The 17,569-nt window shown below is 44.9% G+C and overlaps 1 long non-coding RNA gene across 1 annotated transcript; it reads right to left on the bottom strand.

The window, feature by feature from the left end:
• Positions 1-707: 707 nt before the first annotated feature.
• Positions 708-2,933, bottom strand: LOC135390006 (uncharacterized). Its single transcript, XR_010421657.1, has 3 exons — positions 2,766-2,933; positions 2,585-2,689; positions 708-956 (listed from the first exon to the last, which is right to left on the bottom strand). It is a non-coding gene; the product is annotated as an uncharacterized LOC135390006 (long non-coding RNA).
• Between the last annotated feature and the right edge of the window lie 14,636 nt (positions 2,934-17,569).

Here is a 17,569-nt window from a genome sequence, read left to right as displayed (position 1 = left end):
CTCTCGGACGGATCTTTGTCTTGGATGCTAAGGATGAAACGGTCGCGAATCATCCTATTCTGCAGAGTTCCGAAGTCGCACTTCTGCGCCAAGGTTCGCAGTGCGGTGGCGAACTGATCCGCAGACAGCTTTCATAAACGAGGTTATCTTCCTCGAGGAAGTGTTCGTCGAACTTTCTCTTCACGCTGGCGTAGTCCTTGCTGTCAGTTTGAAGGTGTTGGAAATCTTCCTTGCTTGTCTACCCATGGTATATAAGAGCGTTCGGACCTGGGCTTGGCCTCTGCGTTCATTGAAGCCTGACGCGTACCTGTAGACCTCCAAGTGTTCGATCCACCCGGACCACAGCGATGCATCGTCGCAGCTGAACGGCGACGGTTGCTGTAGCGAGAATCCAGTCAGCACCCCAGGCGCTGTTGATCCGTTGCTATTCCTGTGGGCCATCCGACGAAAAAAAAAATCCCTTTCCTAGGCGTGGTACAATTCTGACACCATGTAATGTTTTACCGGACCCACGAGCCCCAAAGATGAAGTCCACGCTCCTGTGCCCGATGCCCTTTTGTAGCAATCCTCCCAAGCATGCGCATATTCTCAACAACCCACATCGTTATAAGTATAAACGCTATTATAGCACATGCACCTTCAGAAAAACGCTTAAGAGGGCTACCTATTTCACCTACTTGGTTCAAAGTACAGGAAATTTCGGTTCCTGAACAACAAGCACCTTTTATTTCAAAGTTAGGGAAGGTTGTTGATGGGTAACATAATGAAGTTGCTCTATAAGTCATCTTCCCACTTTGCCTGTAAAGGTTGTCAGGAGTGGATTGTCTTTCGAGATGGACCTCTTCTTCCGACCGTACGAATATGGGCCTACGTCTGTACGATTTGCAGTATGTCTCCTAAAAAACGCTGCCAATGCCTGATGATAATTTCTCTTCGTCCGAATGTGAAACTCATTGCTGTAAGTGATCGACAAACATGCGTTACAACCATGCATATCAGCAATAATACGATCCTCAAATCCGAGAGATTGCGTGCAACATAGCTGTATACAGTTATGAGAGCAAGATTTCTTTGCCGACCAGCAAGAGGATACCAATGTTCACGTCAATACATGAATGAGACATTAAGACGTCTATGTACCAATTTCGTTGAGAAGAAAGAGAACAGAGAACACGTAGTGGCAGGGGATGTTTGTTCTGTTTATTTACCGTCTCATATGTACGCCGTTTTGTTCAACAATGGGCACGCTTCCTCAAAACTCTATAGCAGCTCTGTTGTAATTATAGAAGATATGGAAGGAATCTCTACGGCCGCACAAGCGAGCTCCTGGCACAAGCACGCACACGATAATGGACCTTTTTCACACTAGCGTCGTATCCCAGCGGATGCCCAGCGAAATACAATCGGCGCGCGCCGAAGCGCACACCCGTCGCGATGCTGGCGCCATCTATTGAATACATAGACAACCCTCTTCGGCGCCGTCAGGGTCGCGAAGCTTGCGCAGAAGCTTTGTGTAAAAGGTCCATTGTGTCGTCTGCTTCAGGAGTTGCGGTGAGGTAAGAACAACAACAACAACGTAAATTATAGTCCATTTGTCACTAGTGCTTACCACCATACGTGAACATGAAAGTTTCATAACACCCACATGAAAGACAAGCACCACGGGGTTTAATCTGCGCGTGAAGCGTCCTGTGATATGTTTTGTTGTTGTTTTTCACAAATTACAGCGTACACCACAGTAGTATATTATAATATTGTGATGACAACGATGACTCATGTCACCCGCATTCCCATTCTGTCATGAAACCATTGCCATCATGGCCCTGTGCTGCTCGTAACAATGATTGCCATAATATGTCGCGCCTTATGTGCCATATCTCAAGGGGACTTGAATACACTCAGAGTGCAACTCACAAAACAGCATACCAGAATAAAAAGAAAAGAAGAAAAAAAAACTCACTCCATGTACAGTAAACGCTTGCTTGCAGACAAATGCCAAAAAAGAATGAAACTGAGTGAGACCGTTCCATTTTCCGTCAATCACACATTCAACGTGTACATGGCATTTCACGGAAAATGAACCAAAGCTTGAAATTAGAATGGTTCATCGCACACCATTTTCGCGAACTGCACATTGTTATCAGCGGCGTGAGGATACTCAAACTATGCATAATGTAAAACCCCGAGAGTAGGGAACACGAAAGGACAGACAGAACGCGAAGTCTCAAACTACTTTCGTTTTGTAATGAATTAACGTTAGTGAAATTAATTAGTCAGTTTTAGAAGTGTCGTCGTGTCGCCGGCTAAAACTTTCTTATTGACAATTTGGCTCTAATCCTTATGATTAGAAACTCCCTAATTACTTTAACCAACTAATTAATTACAAAACAAAACGTCTGAGTATCCTCAGACCAGTGGCAACACTATGCAGTCCGTCTTTTTCGTGCGCGGTAAACCATTTTACTTTTTTAAACTTTGACTCATTTTTTTGTGAGACACCCCGTACATGCATCCCATGGGCTTCGTCAGTTCAGGTGAGAGAAAAGCTCACTGTATCCTTGATTTATTCTTGGCAACAACTTACTTCTCTTCTGAAGCAACGTCCACTGTCTTTACTCGAACTGAGCTTACGAGAGCCCAAAACGCTATTACGAGCATAACGTAAGTCAACTTCATCCTTGCTCAGGTCCTACCGAAGAAATATGGCAGTGAAGTGTTCAGTTACAGTAGCAAATGCATGTCATCTTTAAAGCAAAGTTGCTCACCTGGGTCGACGACGTTTCCGATCCTCACAACGACAATCTATAGTCTACAGTGACACGACTGTGACACAGAGAATACCTACAAGTGAATCAGACGTGTCAGTTATTTCCACTGTGAACGAGTAATACGCTGCAAGCCAGTCAGGTGGACTTCAAATGTTACAAAACGAGTACACGTACAGGCGGGCGTTCCTAAGGACTCACAGGTGTAACAAGAATATAGTTTAATTGCCGTGTTATTTGAAGGTTGCCTCCAAGGAATTACGCACCTGTGTGCCGAGGTTCCGCAACATGCGCACAGTTTCGTCAGCACGGTTTTGCAAACATTACGATGAAGGTCCAGAGGAGCTGTATTTGTTTCCCATATATCACTGGCAATAAAGGTACTGGGTGACACAAATTCCAAATGAAATATAGCTCCCAGTACAAAGCTAGTTTCGAAAAATAACGTACAAACTCGAGAACACATCAGCGCTCGACGTCGAAGTGTGTCCAAGTTTGTTCGTATGCGCAGAGCACGGCATATAGAAACTCGTTTTTGTTTCCGCAATACTCTAGTGTGACGCACAGTGCGTGGTGCGTGTGTGGTGCACTCTGCCAGAAATATCGAGCAATCGCATTCCATTTGATCCCCCCCCCCCGAAAGAAAAGTAGAAATAAATAACAACACAATAAGAAATGAGCAAGACCGAAGCTAAGGTACAAGCGCAATCCCTGAGGTGGTGTTGCCTAGTGTGCAAAAATATGCATGTACTGAACACATAGAGCCATAACCCCGCAACGACAGCGGACTACACTCTGCGGAATCGTGAATTACACAGAACGCGCATCATTCTATTCTGCATTCTTCATAATGATAATGCAACAGTGAGAAGTTTCTCGCCCCTAGACTCCACTGTTACTAAGTAGGTAACTTAAAGCGGTAAGCGGTCCAAAAGTTTCCACGAGAGCTGCTGGCAACAACAACATCCACTAAGCCTTCTCGAATAATTGCGTGACGGGCCACCACAACGGGTCCTTTGAATTCTCGTCGACTAGTCTACAGGAAAAGACCTTCACTACATGTGAAATATGGTGGCGATTATCCTTAGGGTCCGCACAGCGAAGGCAAAATGCACGGATGACTGAACCTAAGGAAAGACAACTGCCCAATCATTGACTTCTATACAGTACATGCTTGTTTAATGAGACAAAATCGACCGTTCACGTTACCGTATGGGGGGCGTCAGTTTCCTAGAGTCCGAAACGCATGCAGTCAGAGCAGTGACAACCTTTGACCCAGTATGCCCGGTGCATACGCTGCGCTACCGCGCTTAGCGGAGATAAGCGTCCTGGGTAGGTGCGTGTTGTGCAGGCCTCCGTCATCGCTCAATAAGCCAATGGTTATAGGAGGACGCCGCGCCAGTTAGCCTTGATATGTTCTCTTTTGAGTGTCACGCCATGTCTCCCACTGTCAGACGCCAACGCTTATAATCCACATCCTCTGTGTAGGAGGCCGCCGTCATGACCGATACTGCGGATATCGCATCGAGATAACTATCATCACCCTGGGAAACTAGTGCCACCACTGTGGACGATCCACGCCAGTGTGTTACGTAATTAGTGAGCAGGCATGTAGATATAGAGCCTATGGCTGAACTTGCTACAAAACATTGGAGGGAAAGAAACCAAGGTGTGTGGTTCGAGTCCCGCCACAGTATGACCTTCTCGATGATTTCCATATATCGACACCCGCCACGTTCAGAGTGACGTGTGTTTGACTCTGACTCCAAGCTCACCCATTGGAATATTCGGGCAAACGACACCATGACGTTTTGCAAGTGCTCGACACTTTCTACATCCAGCAGTACACGGAAACATAAATGGAAATGAATATGATTGGCCGATAACGGATTCCCGTAAACGCGCAACGTTGCACAGCGACTGCAAATTTTTACTGAGTATAGTATTACTGGCCTTTGAATTCCACAGTAAATGTGATGAAAAGTGCCAGCGGAATCTACAGAAGGTGATGTTCCTCTACAAAGACATGAGCGAGTCATGAAAAGAAACACAGAAACTGCACTGTGCTGGCTGCGCACACCCCACTTTTTGAATGGACTCTAAAGGAAATGTGTGATTCTATTTCACCTCCCTAACAGATAGCAATAAAAGGACAAACGTAACTGTTTCCAGACACTGTTTCCCACCTCTGAAATAAATCTGTCAAAGCAGTCATAAGGCAGCTCAGTGTGTCTAAAGTCTGGGCGTCTGGACATGATGATGTGTCATCAGATGTAATCATAAAATCCCGAGATGCACGAACTTCCTGCCGGGATGAGAAAAAAGATTCAGGTATATGATATATGCATTTGGTATCGTATTCTGGATTGTCAAACATGGTCTGAACTATGTTCTCCATAGATATCCTGTAGAATTCCTTCTTTTTTATTCATTTGCTGACAGTTGAGTTTTTAGTTGAGTTTCTTAATATTTGTAGAGTACGAAGAACTCACCTGCAGCCGCACGCAGTCACTGCTGTCAGTGGAAGAGTAGCGTATTGCACCACATCGACAGGTTGGGAAAAAGAAAAAAAAGGCATATACGATATGTATTCAACTAAGAAACTTTTGAACGTAAACTGGTTCCCTCTAGGGTAGATGTATATAGTCGCTTACATTGATGGGTCCTTTCTGATGAGAGCTACAAGCCGCCTGCGATGAAAGACATCTCGCATTGCTTGCTATTGTACATTGCGATACTGTAAAGAAAAACAAAGTGGGGGAGCCTCCAGCCGGATTTCAAAGCAAAAGCTTCTGTGGATAGCGTTGCGACACTTATCATGAGTTACAAACAAAGGGGGCAAAGAACATCCCATCAAGTCATTTCTCGAAGCGTCATAAATGGTTATAATAAGATAAGAAGACACGGTCATCTGGCGTGTATCGCGAGAATGACGAAAGTTAGTGGGAACGTAGATGGGTAGAAATCCAGCGAACCGGTAGAGACGTAGGAAGGGAGTTGCCTTAGGACAGAAGCCGCCGATATTTCGAACAGAGACTGTTCTTCTTCTGAAGTTAGAGGGAGGTTTGTTAATTCACGTATCGAAAGCAAAACGGCTCAGCTATACATTCGCGCAAAGCACGGAGTTGCACAAGCTGATGCAATATCCGCCCTTCGGATCTTATACGTAACACCAGCTCGAGTGCTTTTAATGTTGTGTTCATGAGCCCATGGCATCAAGGTTACATGGTAGTGAAACAGGCGACACGGCGCATTCATAGGGCTAATGGCAGAGAATACGTGGTTCACATGGCACGTCCTGTGTACGTTATAAAATAGTATCGTACTTCGACAAATTAGCCCGGAGCATACGGCAACCCCCTTCATTTTCTCCCCTATAGCGCGAGCTGGAACTTACCATACACATAACATAAAGCATTAAAGGAACTGTAAGGCGAATTTCAACACGGGGTAATCTTATCAGTTTGTCAAAGCCTAGGAAGAATACATCTCAGTTACGAAATATTTCTTTTTGAGTCCCTCTTTTCTTTGAGTAATCGAATTTCAAAGATTGCATTCGAGCGCAAAGCTCGGTACTTACTCAGCAACAACACTGGGTTGGCTCGTGTCAGCTACGGCTAGTCTCGCCTTTCTCATCCGCGTCCCGGGCTGTGGCGGAACCGTAATGGCCGAAATGTTTTGGGGTCCACGTCGTATGATGTCGATTTTAATGCCCTCGAGCTTGGGATAGTCCAGCAGTCACGCCGCCAAAACCTTTATTCTTACGAGGGCACGCACGGGACTCAGCATGACACGGTATCATTCGCAGAATCGCCGACGGAGGATGAATAACCGTCATCGCCGTCACCTGGCCGTCGTGGGAAACAGTCTTCATGTGTAATGAAAATGTCGAGAACCTCACAGCGGAAATATGGCATTGCTCTTTCGGTTCAGGTGTCCTTGCGGCAAATGTGTGCCGATGCCGACGGCAGAAGAATGTCTTTGTTGCCGGGAAATGAGACGTTACTGAAGCAGCGCAGCGGTTGCATTTCAAGAAATCGTTACTTTGAAATACTGTGGCTGGAGGCTGAGGTGCTCCAGGTGTCCTACTGCGATGACTACGCGCTTATCAGGAACAGCGAAGTGAACAAATGAGTTCATTGATGTGTACCTTGGGTTTGTTATCAGTAAAGTTACATATCATAACTTTACTATGTCCTTGGTATATGCAGGAAGTTTCGGTACGTTGCCTACAAACAGGCTCTGGAGACCATTAGGAGAGCACTGCAGGAAAGTCCTCAAAGCATGTGCTGTACATGCCACAAGGGAAAACTTTCCTTCTGAAGCATACACAGATTTTTGCCTTTTTGACGTGTGATGCAGTAAGTGCTGTCTCACCATGTGTATGTTTATTCGCTTTCACTGAGATCAAGCTCTCACTTTTCTCTCAGGTGCTTGTGGGCAGCACTGAATGCCTCCTATCTTGACAGAGGTACAAGAGATGGTTTTGTCGTGAACACTGCTTGATCACAACAGTATACCTCTCATGCAGAATAAAGGTCTGCCATATACCCTTCTGGAGTAAGCAGACAGCCACTGCACATTAAAATACATTATATAGACATCAAAGCTTGTAATGTTGCTTTATTGATCACTGTGTTTATGAATGAGCATACATGTGATAGCAGTAAACAAACAAACAAGGAAGGAGAACATCCCTATACTGTGTCCATATCAATTTGCAAGTGCTTCACCTCCCACCAACAAGTAACACAATGTATGCACGCCTTTTCTTCTTCTGTTCATTGCACAGGTGTTTGGGACAAACACGTTCCAGTCCGTAAGCTCTAAGAGAACACAGACTAACACCTTGCCTATCAAACATCACAGGTTCATGACTTCATCAGTATAAGAAGGACTCAGGTGGGGACATGCCTATGTCTTCGACAAAGGATCCTCTTCAGAGGCATCCCTATCATTGACAAAAAATTTAGACCTTTTCTGTGCCCATCCATCTTTGCAACCCTTTCTCAATTTCTCACTATAAATTTTCCATGTTTTCTCTCATACCAATCCAATTGCGCTTATTGGCGCGGGCTCAGGGCTTTTGCAGGCCGCTACTATTTCATTGTAGCTCACATCTTTGGAAGTTGTCGGTATTTCACTCAGGAGATGATCTACATCCTCTGCGCAGATAAGATAATATGGTCGTGGCTAAGTGTTTTCCCTATGCTCTTTATATCGAAACATAGTGCCTCATGGCTGTCATGGATGTTGATAGCGTGCCGGGTCAAACCTAGACACATTATCTCGAAGTTTGTATACACTGTTTCCTGAATGACAGCGCATTTGTATACGTATGCTCATACTTCTCCACATGCTAAGCAGAAGCTCTGCATTTCCCTCAGAATTGGAACTGCACCTGTAAAGGTGGTTACAAATATGCTGCATCCACGGGTTTAGCTCAGCACATGCGCGGGACTTGACCGCAGCTTCAAGCTTATTTTTAACCCACTATTACAAGATCCTCTTGTGGACTACATGGCTCCTAAGCACAAGAATGGCAATTGCATATTGTAATTGTTTACTATACGTAACCACAAGCTAGTTCTTTTTACCTTTTATTACATGTGTCATTTTTGCAGACGGAATTATTGTAACAGAAAATTCTTGTGTGCAAAGCTTGTGTGCCTTCTTTTGTACTATTTTTTCGTGCCGTCAATCCTTTCTAACAAGAATTTGTATTTCCTCCTCACAACCTTCTTTGTCCCCTTTCTCTAATCAGTACAAATATCTGAACCATGTGTGTCTGTATCATGCCTAACGAAGAACGGATTCTATTGGAAAGCTCGTGTTTCAGTAAAATTATTTGAATGTTTCAGTCTCTTACGGCCGTGAGTTCTGATAATCCTAGCTGTGTCGCGAGAGGGAGTCTGCGACCTTGCTGGTAGACGTTGTAGGTGAGATTTGTTCAGGTGACTTTAAGATTAATTGGCTCGAGTAACCAGAGAACCTGGTCAACAGCAAATACTACAAGGTGTCATTTGAATCTGTGAAAACATAGGACGCCATGAATTCACATCTTGGCTGCACTGGCCCCATTGAAAAGGATTGTGCCAGACAGCAAGATGTTCCTTGCAGCCATCTTGTTCACTTTTGGCTGACGTTTCCAAAATAAATTGTGTTCACTTCGGCGCTCAGCTTTTGCGGTGAGAAGAGTGACGTGACCATCTGTGCCCATTTTGTGAGGTGCACCGGAAGCCCTGCACATCTCAAACAGTTCTGTACGTCTACTGGTCTGGCAAAGCAGAGGGCACAACACTGCAAAGTAAAACAGTTTTTAGTATCTGCAAACTTGTATCAGCAGGCTATGTACCATTCAAAACTGTTGTCTTAAGATCCCCAGATTGACTCAACAGCTTGTTTTACCGGTGGTACAGATATTGTCATATCATGCACCTGCAAGGAATGCAGAAGTTAAAATGTAAAACAAAACAAGAGCTTGACCCACCTGTGAACATGATGGTGTATGAACAATAGGTATTGAATTCATCACTTGATAAAGGTTGAGAGGCGTTGACGGCCGTTTGCACACTTTTACTTCCGATTTTCACTTTCTTGTCAGCCACGATGGAAGCATGTGTCGCTGATGTAAATGAAGAATGCGGTCAGTATCTATAGCGCACAATTTATTTGACACTTATATTCTCCTGCGAGAGCTCAGGGCTGCCCAGGAGAAGGGGGGTATTCCGTTTTGTACATTACGCAGCGTAGGCATCACAAAAAATCAATCTCAATTTGAAATGAACTCTATATATGTAAAGAGAGGTTAGAGAGGTAGCAAGCGAGCTGATGATATAGATCGATAACTTAAAACTCGAGACTAGGGGACAAAAAAAAAAAGAAAAAAAAGGACGACAACACAGACAAGGTCTCAATGACCTCGAGACCTTGTCTCTTTAACCTTGTCTGTGTTGTCCTTTTTCTTCTTTTTTGTCCCCTAGTCTCGGGTTTTTAAATTATGGATCTATATATGTATTATTCCTGTGTATCGGTAAATACATACCTCGTGTGCACTGGTGTTCGCATCGTTAGAAGTCACAAGGAGAAACACTGGTGTCGGGATTGCGGTCCGTTTGAGACGTTTTCCACCGTCCCCTGCTACAATTTTGTATGACTCGTCAGAGAAATGGGTTGAGCAAATACGGCGTGGCTCACGAATGTCTTGACCAAGCGCTTGCAACCACTTTCGTTTCCGCGCATTCTCCGTTGGAATCTTGTGGCACACGACATCCCTTGTCGGGAGAGCACACTTGGTGGATCCCCGAACATTACAGAAGATACCTGGCATCGCTGTCAGGTGTAATTCTGTTCAATTTCGGCAGGAAATGAACTTTTTTTGCATACACAAACCTCGCCAAACCGAAATAATGGCGATACACGCCGTGTGATATGGTCGGGAGGAGAGCAAACACAGGGCGCTGACAGTATTTTGGGATACTGTTTCTTCGATATTTTGAAGAATTGTACTAGTAATTCTTGTGATTCTAAAAGTAGTGTTTATTGTCAATTAGTAGCCGCTGATAAGTTCATTGTGTATTACTTAAGTATCATGTGACGGGAGCACTCACATCATGACTTTTTTAGCTGTTGCGGAGCGCAACCAACCTTCCGATTTAATTTTTTCTAATTTCCGTCATCGTGACGTGTCGTGTTCCCGCCAGAAGCATGCGCCATAGGATCCCGCGTATGCGTTCATTGGGAGTAAAAATTCTCCATGACGCCAGCTTCCGCGCGATGATCGCAGTATATCGCAGTCGCATCCTGTGGTTCTCGCCGACATCCGAAACGATGTTGGATGGTTGGTTAACCTAACTCACATCTATATTCGCCGAGCATCCAATGTCATATGCTTCCCAGTGACGAGACGGACAGCTTTTGATGGCACGAATCAATCGGACCTCCGGAATGGAAAGATGGTGCGGTGCCATCCACTGCTCGCGTTTATAGCGAACATTGCCATGATTGCGATTACGAAGGGGACGCTGAATCTCTACGTACTGGATGCCTCAGTGTCATTGAAACAAGGTGTAATTCCATCACAATACCTGCACTCTAAAATCGGTACCTTATAACGTACCTTATATCGAGCTGTACCTGGTAAATATCAGGTACATCAGTACTTTTCCGCAGTTGCTTTAAGAGGTACTGGGCTAGACAAAGGATTTCGCTTTGTATGTATGAGGTACAAGTATATTTATGGGGTACACGGTCAGTTTATGAGGTATCGTGTCTTGTACCGTATAAAGCAGTACCTCTTGCGCAAAATCTTATTGTGCTTTCCCCTGCTTTCAGCATTTCTTGCGTTCAAGTAACGCCCCAAAGGGTTCGATGCAGTCAGATAATGCATCTACATCGCACGAACTCGGAGATAAAGATTAGCTGTTGATTTACAACTATGATGGTTTCATTCATGACAGATGATTAAACGTTTCCTGTGTATGCCGTCAGCTAAAGAGCCTCAACTGTGGTACTTTTGTTTAAATTGTCTGCGTTTGTTTCAAGTATATTACGAACACAGGCTAGACAGTGAGCAAGGAAAATGCCGTTCTGCATATGTGATCTTTATTGCTTATTGGGTATTTTCATTGATAAAATAGAGATTGAACTCTCAGCGTGTGTTCGTGAAAGAGGCATGTTTTCTTTTGGCCAACATGAACATTCCGGAACAGATAAGCTGTCGACGAACCGACAAGCCACACCTTCCAGTGGTTTCATGAGGTCAGGAGGGTCAGTTTCTTGTTTTTTTGTTGTTTATCTTGCCTGATATCTAGCGAATCGAACCTTTGATACATCCCAAGCAGCACAATGTACTGAAAGTCGAGTGCAATAGGGGTGGACGGTTTGTGTCTTATCGATGTTCCTTAGTTTCACGAGTCTGTTCAAGGCCTTTCACCTACCCGTCCACCCCTATTGCACCCGACTTTCAGTACATTTTGCTGCTTGGGATACGGAAGAAACATGCGTTATAAGTGCAGCCGCGTCCGCGTGTGAAGGTTATTTGTGATCTGGAAGCCGCCGTCTTCGCACGGTTGAGTGACCGGTTAAGGGACATGGAAAGGCCGGGAAGGTGTACCTGCTCATGGTAAGTTGCTCTTTAACGTTGTTCATTTCCGCTACAACTACGTCCATGCCGTTTCCAAAAACGTGCATGTGTAAGTAGTATAGATTCGAGCCCCACAACGACATCCTTTTTCTAATCCAGTTCTAGGAATTTCTAATCCACCACCCATTTCTAATCCAGGTGAAGCCAGGTCTAATCCAGGCTCCACCACTTCAGGTGATCCATCCAATTTCTATGAGATTGGCTACCCTTCATTGCCGCATTTGTTCATTCGCTCATAGACACCAAAATTATCTATTCTATTCAATTCTAAGTTGGCTCATAGGCTTCCAAATCGCTCTTTTTTCTAATCCATTTCTAGGAATTTCTAATCCACCAGCCAATTCTAATCCAGGTCAAGCCACTTCTAAGTCCTCTGGTTGGTTGGTCACAGCTCCACCCCTTCATCCATCAAATTTCTATGTGATTGGCTACCATTAATTGCCACAACATCTGCTCACTCGTTCGTAGACATCAAAATGATCTATTCTATTCAATTCTAAGTCGGCTCATAGGCTTCCAAATCGCTCACCTGTCTATTGGTCCGGGGGTGGTCACTTCCATCCATTTCTAAAACCTAGTGATTGGCTTGTTGGCTTCCTGTCATACATGCTCGATAGACTCATTTGTCATTTCCACTCTCTAGTTACTCGGTCACACGCTTTCAACTGCATATTGCTTCATAATTCCAGCTGCAACATAGACAACCGCTCGTGGGTCAATCCCATTCATTTCTAGGCCAGCTCACAATTACCTCCAAATTGCTTATTGGTCCGGGGCGGCATTCTTTTTTAGCCTGCGTCGACTCTCAGCAATGGTTGGCACACAAAAACATGGTAAATAGTTTTCAATGTTTATTGAGTACATCATGGCAGTCTCGGAGATATTGTAGTTCTCCCTGGGGACACATCCGTGCACGCTGTATATCTCCGCTAACATCCATAGTGTTCTTCACATAGGTACTATATGGATCACCCAGGCACTCATCCCTCTCTGTCCATGACCCAGAGGCAAACCGCAGGAGAGAACAGCATGTGACAGATGCATTAATTCTCTTCCTGCACATCTTCTGAAGCAAAAAAGAATATTATGAGCTTCACTAGTTATATCACCCACTTAAACTTACCATATTCATAGCTTCCATAAGGATAGGAGTCGATGTCATTGCACAGGTATCTCTTGTCGTCGTATGCCATCAGACTTCTTTTCACATTTCTGATGGTGTACATACACTGCTTCTTTCCAACGATTGATACTTGTTCATTCGATACGCTCATGTGATTGAACAAGGTATTGCAATACGTCTCATGGAGGAGGTGCTTGCGTACAATATTCTTTTTGACCCCTTTAGCTCTCGCAATTTGCCTTCCTCCAGCTAATTTGATGGAGTACATTTTAGCTTTCAAACAAACTACTTCCTCAATAGGTACACTACCAGTTTCGCTTTTGAATGCCCCAAGCCTTCCACGATTCTTTTCACTGTACAGTGGATGATCCCGATCGAAGGAAGACAAATCTAAGTGGTCGTCGGCAATCGCTCGTAACTGTTCTTCGTAGTCCTTGCAGAACAGGCCGAGGATCAGAGAATCCGTGTCAAAGTAACAGGTAATCACCGGACAAGTGAGCTTACTCAGCAAGGTTTCATAGTAGAATGAGTACCTGGTTAATTTACTCAGTTCCAAAATCGTAAACCCAATCTGGAGCGGGAAATCACATCGCACTTTTCTTTTGCGCATTTTGTACATGACACAATCCGGGGACAAAATTTCCATCCTCACGCATTCCACCCGACTCCCGAGGCGACTCGCCGTCTCCTCATCGAAGGCTACTCGAATATCACGCATGTTAAATTTATTCAGAAGTGTTCTCCCAAAGACTGCATTATTTGAGAGTTTGTAGAAGTTTTTTTCGAATGTCGTGCCCGAGGCAACACGTCTGGCAACATTGTCCTCGATGTAGGGACGCAGGAATGGCGCCTGGCGAAATTTTAGAATTCTGTGAATTTTTGTCACCCTCATGCCTAATCTACAATAGAGTGCGAGCAGCGCGTAATGAACGACGTACTCGACTTTGTCCTTGCACGTAAGCAACAGCTTTTTGCTGTTAGCAGGCTGATACATTAATTCTTCGAGAAGCCCTCGCTGGAATGGCGAGAGCCATTCCTTTGGGACGACTGCCTTCTCAGGAGCCAGGGGAAAGTACCGTGTCAGTGCGTGGATAGATTTTGGATACTCCAAGTCACATACATACACGTAGCCAACGTCTGAATCAGTGGGGTGACGCATAAAATCCACGGAGCTAAAATCCTCGACCCATTCGAAATCACCAACGGGGAGGTGCTTTATCATACTGAATCCGTAAAGATTGTTGCAATCTATGTATGATATGTACACCTCCTCTTTATCGGGATCATAGCCACTACACAGAGGGTTGTTAGCCCGCAAATGACGCCTGCTCGCCTGACAGAGCCCGCCTCTAACGCCCGATTCGATGGTTCTGTACATGTCCTCATCGATGATTAACTCCAATTTTGCCTGCGTGTAATTTAGAGCGCATTGCCACGAATAGGATGCCAGAGAAACACAATGAAGCAATTCCAATCCACGCGCGCTGTAGCACAGACGTCGGAAGTGCTGCATCACGTCCGCATGTAGTAGGGCATCCGTTTTCAAGTACGGTGCATTATAATCTCTCAAATTTGAGCATCCAAAATGTTCAAATACGAGCAACGCATACTGGTAGTCCTCTTCACTTATATCCTCCCCCGTGAGATCGTTTCGAAAGGAGGATTTTTCTGGCAAGGCCAATTCATCATACACTGCAAAAGAACTGACATGACTGTACGGGAATACACCTTTACGAAGTAAAATTTCGTAGTCGTTTCCAAATGCCTGCTTCAAACATTGGAATGCCTCTGCACCACCCATGGATTTGACGGTTTCCACGAGCTCCTCCAGCGACGAATTTAGATATTGCATGGTATCTCTAAACAGGAAGGTGCCAATTTCGAAAGAACGAATTTTTTCCATGGAGCTGGCCACAATGAAGGGAGGTCGCTTCCACCCAAGAATGTGAAATTCCCGCAGCAGCCCGGCCAAATCGTAGGACAAATTGTGTACCATGATCGGCAATTTTTCCCTCGTCGTGCACGCGACGTTACAGGGGTTACACAATGTCGCGATATAATTTGTCTCGCCCGCACTACAATGCTTTGAATGGTCGTGATGCCGGACACGGGGTAGATCTTCGGTAAACTCCTGTTTACAGTACACACAGTGGGTAGCAGCTCTGTGCTCAGCGCATTGCTCATCATTCAGCACCATTGCGGCGGGGCAAGCGTTCAGAGCGATCATCTCATCCCGCATTTCCATCAATGCTCTCACGCACTGCCTCGCAGCATCTTCCCCATGGTGCGTCCTGATGTGCATCACCTTTGAGTCGTGGGTGCGCACAAGCACAGCACAGAAGCTAGAGGTAATGTGACGTTGCATGCCAACACCACTGGGTGCGAGTACACTCTCCGTGTCCAACGCAACGACGTAGTTGTACTGCTGCATGTACTGTATTTTAGTAAATTCTACAAAATTTTCTCCGGGTTCACAAAATTCTAATAGGATTTCGTTCACGTCCGCGCAAAGGCGTCGATGTTTTGCCATGCTCTTTTCCTCATTAAAAGAGCGAGTGCAACGTTCGCATACGAAACGCGTGTTCTTTCTCGTCAACAAACGCTCGAGGGACTTAATTCCGAAAAAATGCTCGTCAACCTCCAATAAGTGAATTTTCTTTTCGCTTTCCAGTTTTGGGGGTCATGACACGTGCACTCCCTGATCGACGTACGCGTACACGTACACAGATATCCTATTTTTCTCTTTGAACTCGTCCAGATAAGAGAATGAAACAGGGAAGAGGGTCGGCCACCAGTAATCTGCTGCATAATTTTCACATTTTTTCCACGAATTCCTTTCCTGTGGATGCAGGAGAGCGAGTGTATTGTATTTAAAACATTCACCCTCCTTGAGTGCTGGTAAATGGATATTCGTCAACACGTTCCTGCGTTTAGCCAAATTTGTGGGAAGTACCCCCTCGCATCCAAACTTTTTAGTTTTCACAGCGGAAATACACATTTGAACTTTTTGGACGTCAGTGGATACAAACCCACTACCCTCGCGCTGGTAATTTTCAATGCGCCCGGTGGACTCCTGAATCACATCCATCAAAGTATTTGCGATAGCTCCGTCACTGTGGACTTCGCGAGCAAGCGCCATAAAATGAGCTAAGTGTGTGGTTACATCCCCTCGATTTTCTTTCATCATTAGAACGTCAGAACAAATGCAAAACCTAAAGGGTATTCTTTGTGCTCGCAAAATAGCAATTATATTGTGGAGGTGGTTCATTAAATATTGTCGCAAGTCCTCTACTCCCTGATCGTGAACAGATGCCAATAGCACAAACGCTTTGACGATACCTCGAAATGCGCTATCAGTTTGAAAGAAAGGCAGGAAATGTCCACATAGGGATGTGATCGCTCGACGTGAGCATGCAATGTGGCAGGTGAAATGTCTGGAGAAGATGGTGAATTCTCTTCCAATGGCTCATCGTCCCTGATATCATGAGGATCAAAAAAGCAGAACACGCATCTAGGCACTGAAAAAAAAAAAGAAACATTAAGAAAACGTGCACCACAGAGCGTGGATGAAAAATACTTACTTTTGAAGCGAGCTCCGCACACTCCCGAAGCGATGCGAAGACTGCTGCCTCTTTACACATCCTCCCCACTTATATAGCGGCGACCTCGCTGCATGCCCCAACATGCACGGGTGCGAGGAGTCGTCATAGCATAAAAATAACTCGCTCTGCATGTTCAAGGTCGCAGCTTGCCCTTGGCTTCAGGTAATGCTCCGTCCGCCTACACCATTGCCGCACCTGAGCGCAAAGTTCGCGCTCTCATCACATGTCATTCTGACATGCAAGTCGCTTCCATGAGCATGCACACACCCACCCCTTTTTGTTCACAGTGGCTATGGAATTTCAATAATATTACTTAAATGAAACAAATTACAGTGAAATGCAGATTCATCTCAGACAGGAATTTCTACCCTCAGCGTAAAACCCTCAGATACCAGCATTTCTGCTCGAATAGCAAAATAGCTGTGACTTCAAAAATTAAAGCTAACAAACTACCATCAACTGACAAAACACCCATTTCTCCTATCAGATAATTATTGCATAATGCTACATACAGTCGCATTGCCCCAGCATAAAGAAACCACAGGACAAGGGTACACAAATTCACTTAAGCGATGAGGGAAAAGGCTTAAGACCTCAGGAATAATCGCAGAGTCACCACACATTGCTACGCGGCTAGCACAAGATAACAACAAGATACTAGCGGCGGGTAGAATCGTAACACTGCTAAACAAGTCCCAACATGCGATGATGACGTCACAAACCAAGAAAAAAGCACACACGCGCGCACACACAGCAGCTCAGGAATGCACAAGGAGAGGTGCTTTATTGGAATTTCTACTCCTGGCTCAGACACCAATTTTTCTGCTCAAATACCCATAACTGCAAGATTAAGTACTGCTTACTTCATCGAGCACCCAACAAAATCAAACAAACAAACAAACAAAAACAAACAAACCCACTTTCCGTGATAGAA

Source organism: Ornithodoros turicata, chromosome 3 (genome assembly GCF_037126465.1).
Source record: "Ornithodoros turicata isolate Travis chromosome 3, ASM3712646v1, whole genome shotgun sequence".
Classification (NCBI taxonomy): Eukaryota; Metazoa; Arthropoda; class Arachnida; order Ixodida; family Argasidae; genus Ornithodoros; species Ornithodoros turicata.
The sequence above is the reverse complement of the archived record's forward strand: the minus strand, read 5'-3'. Positions and strand labels throughout refer to the sequence as shown.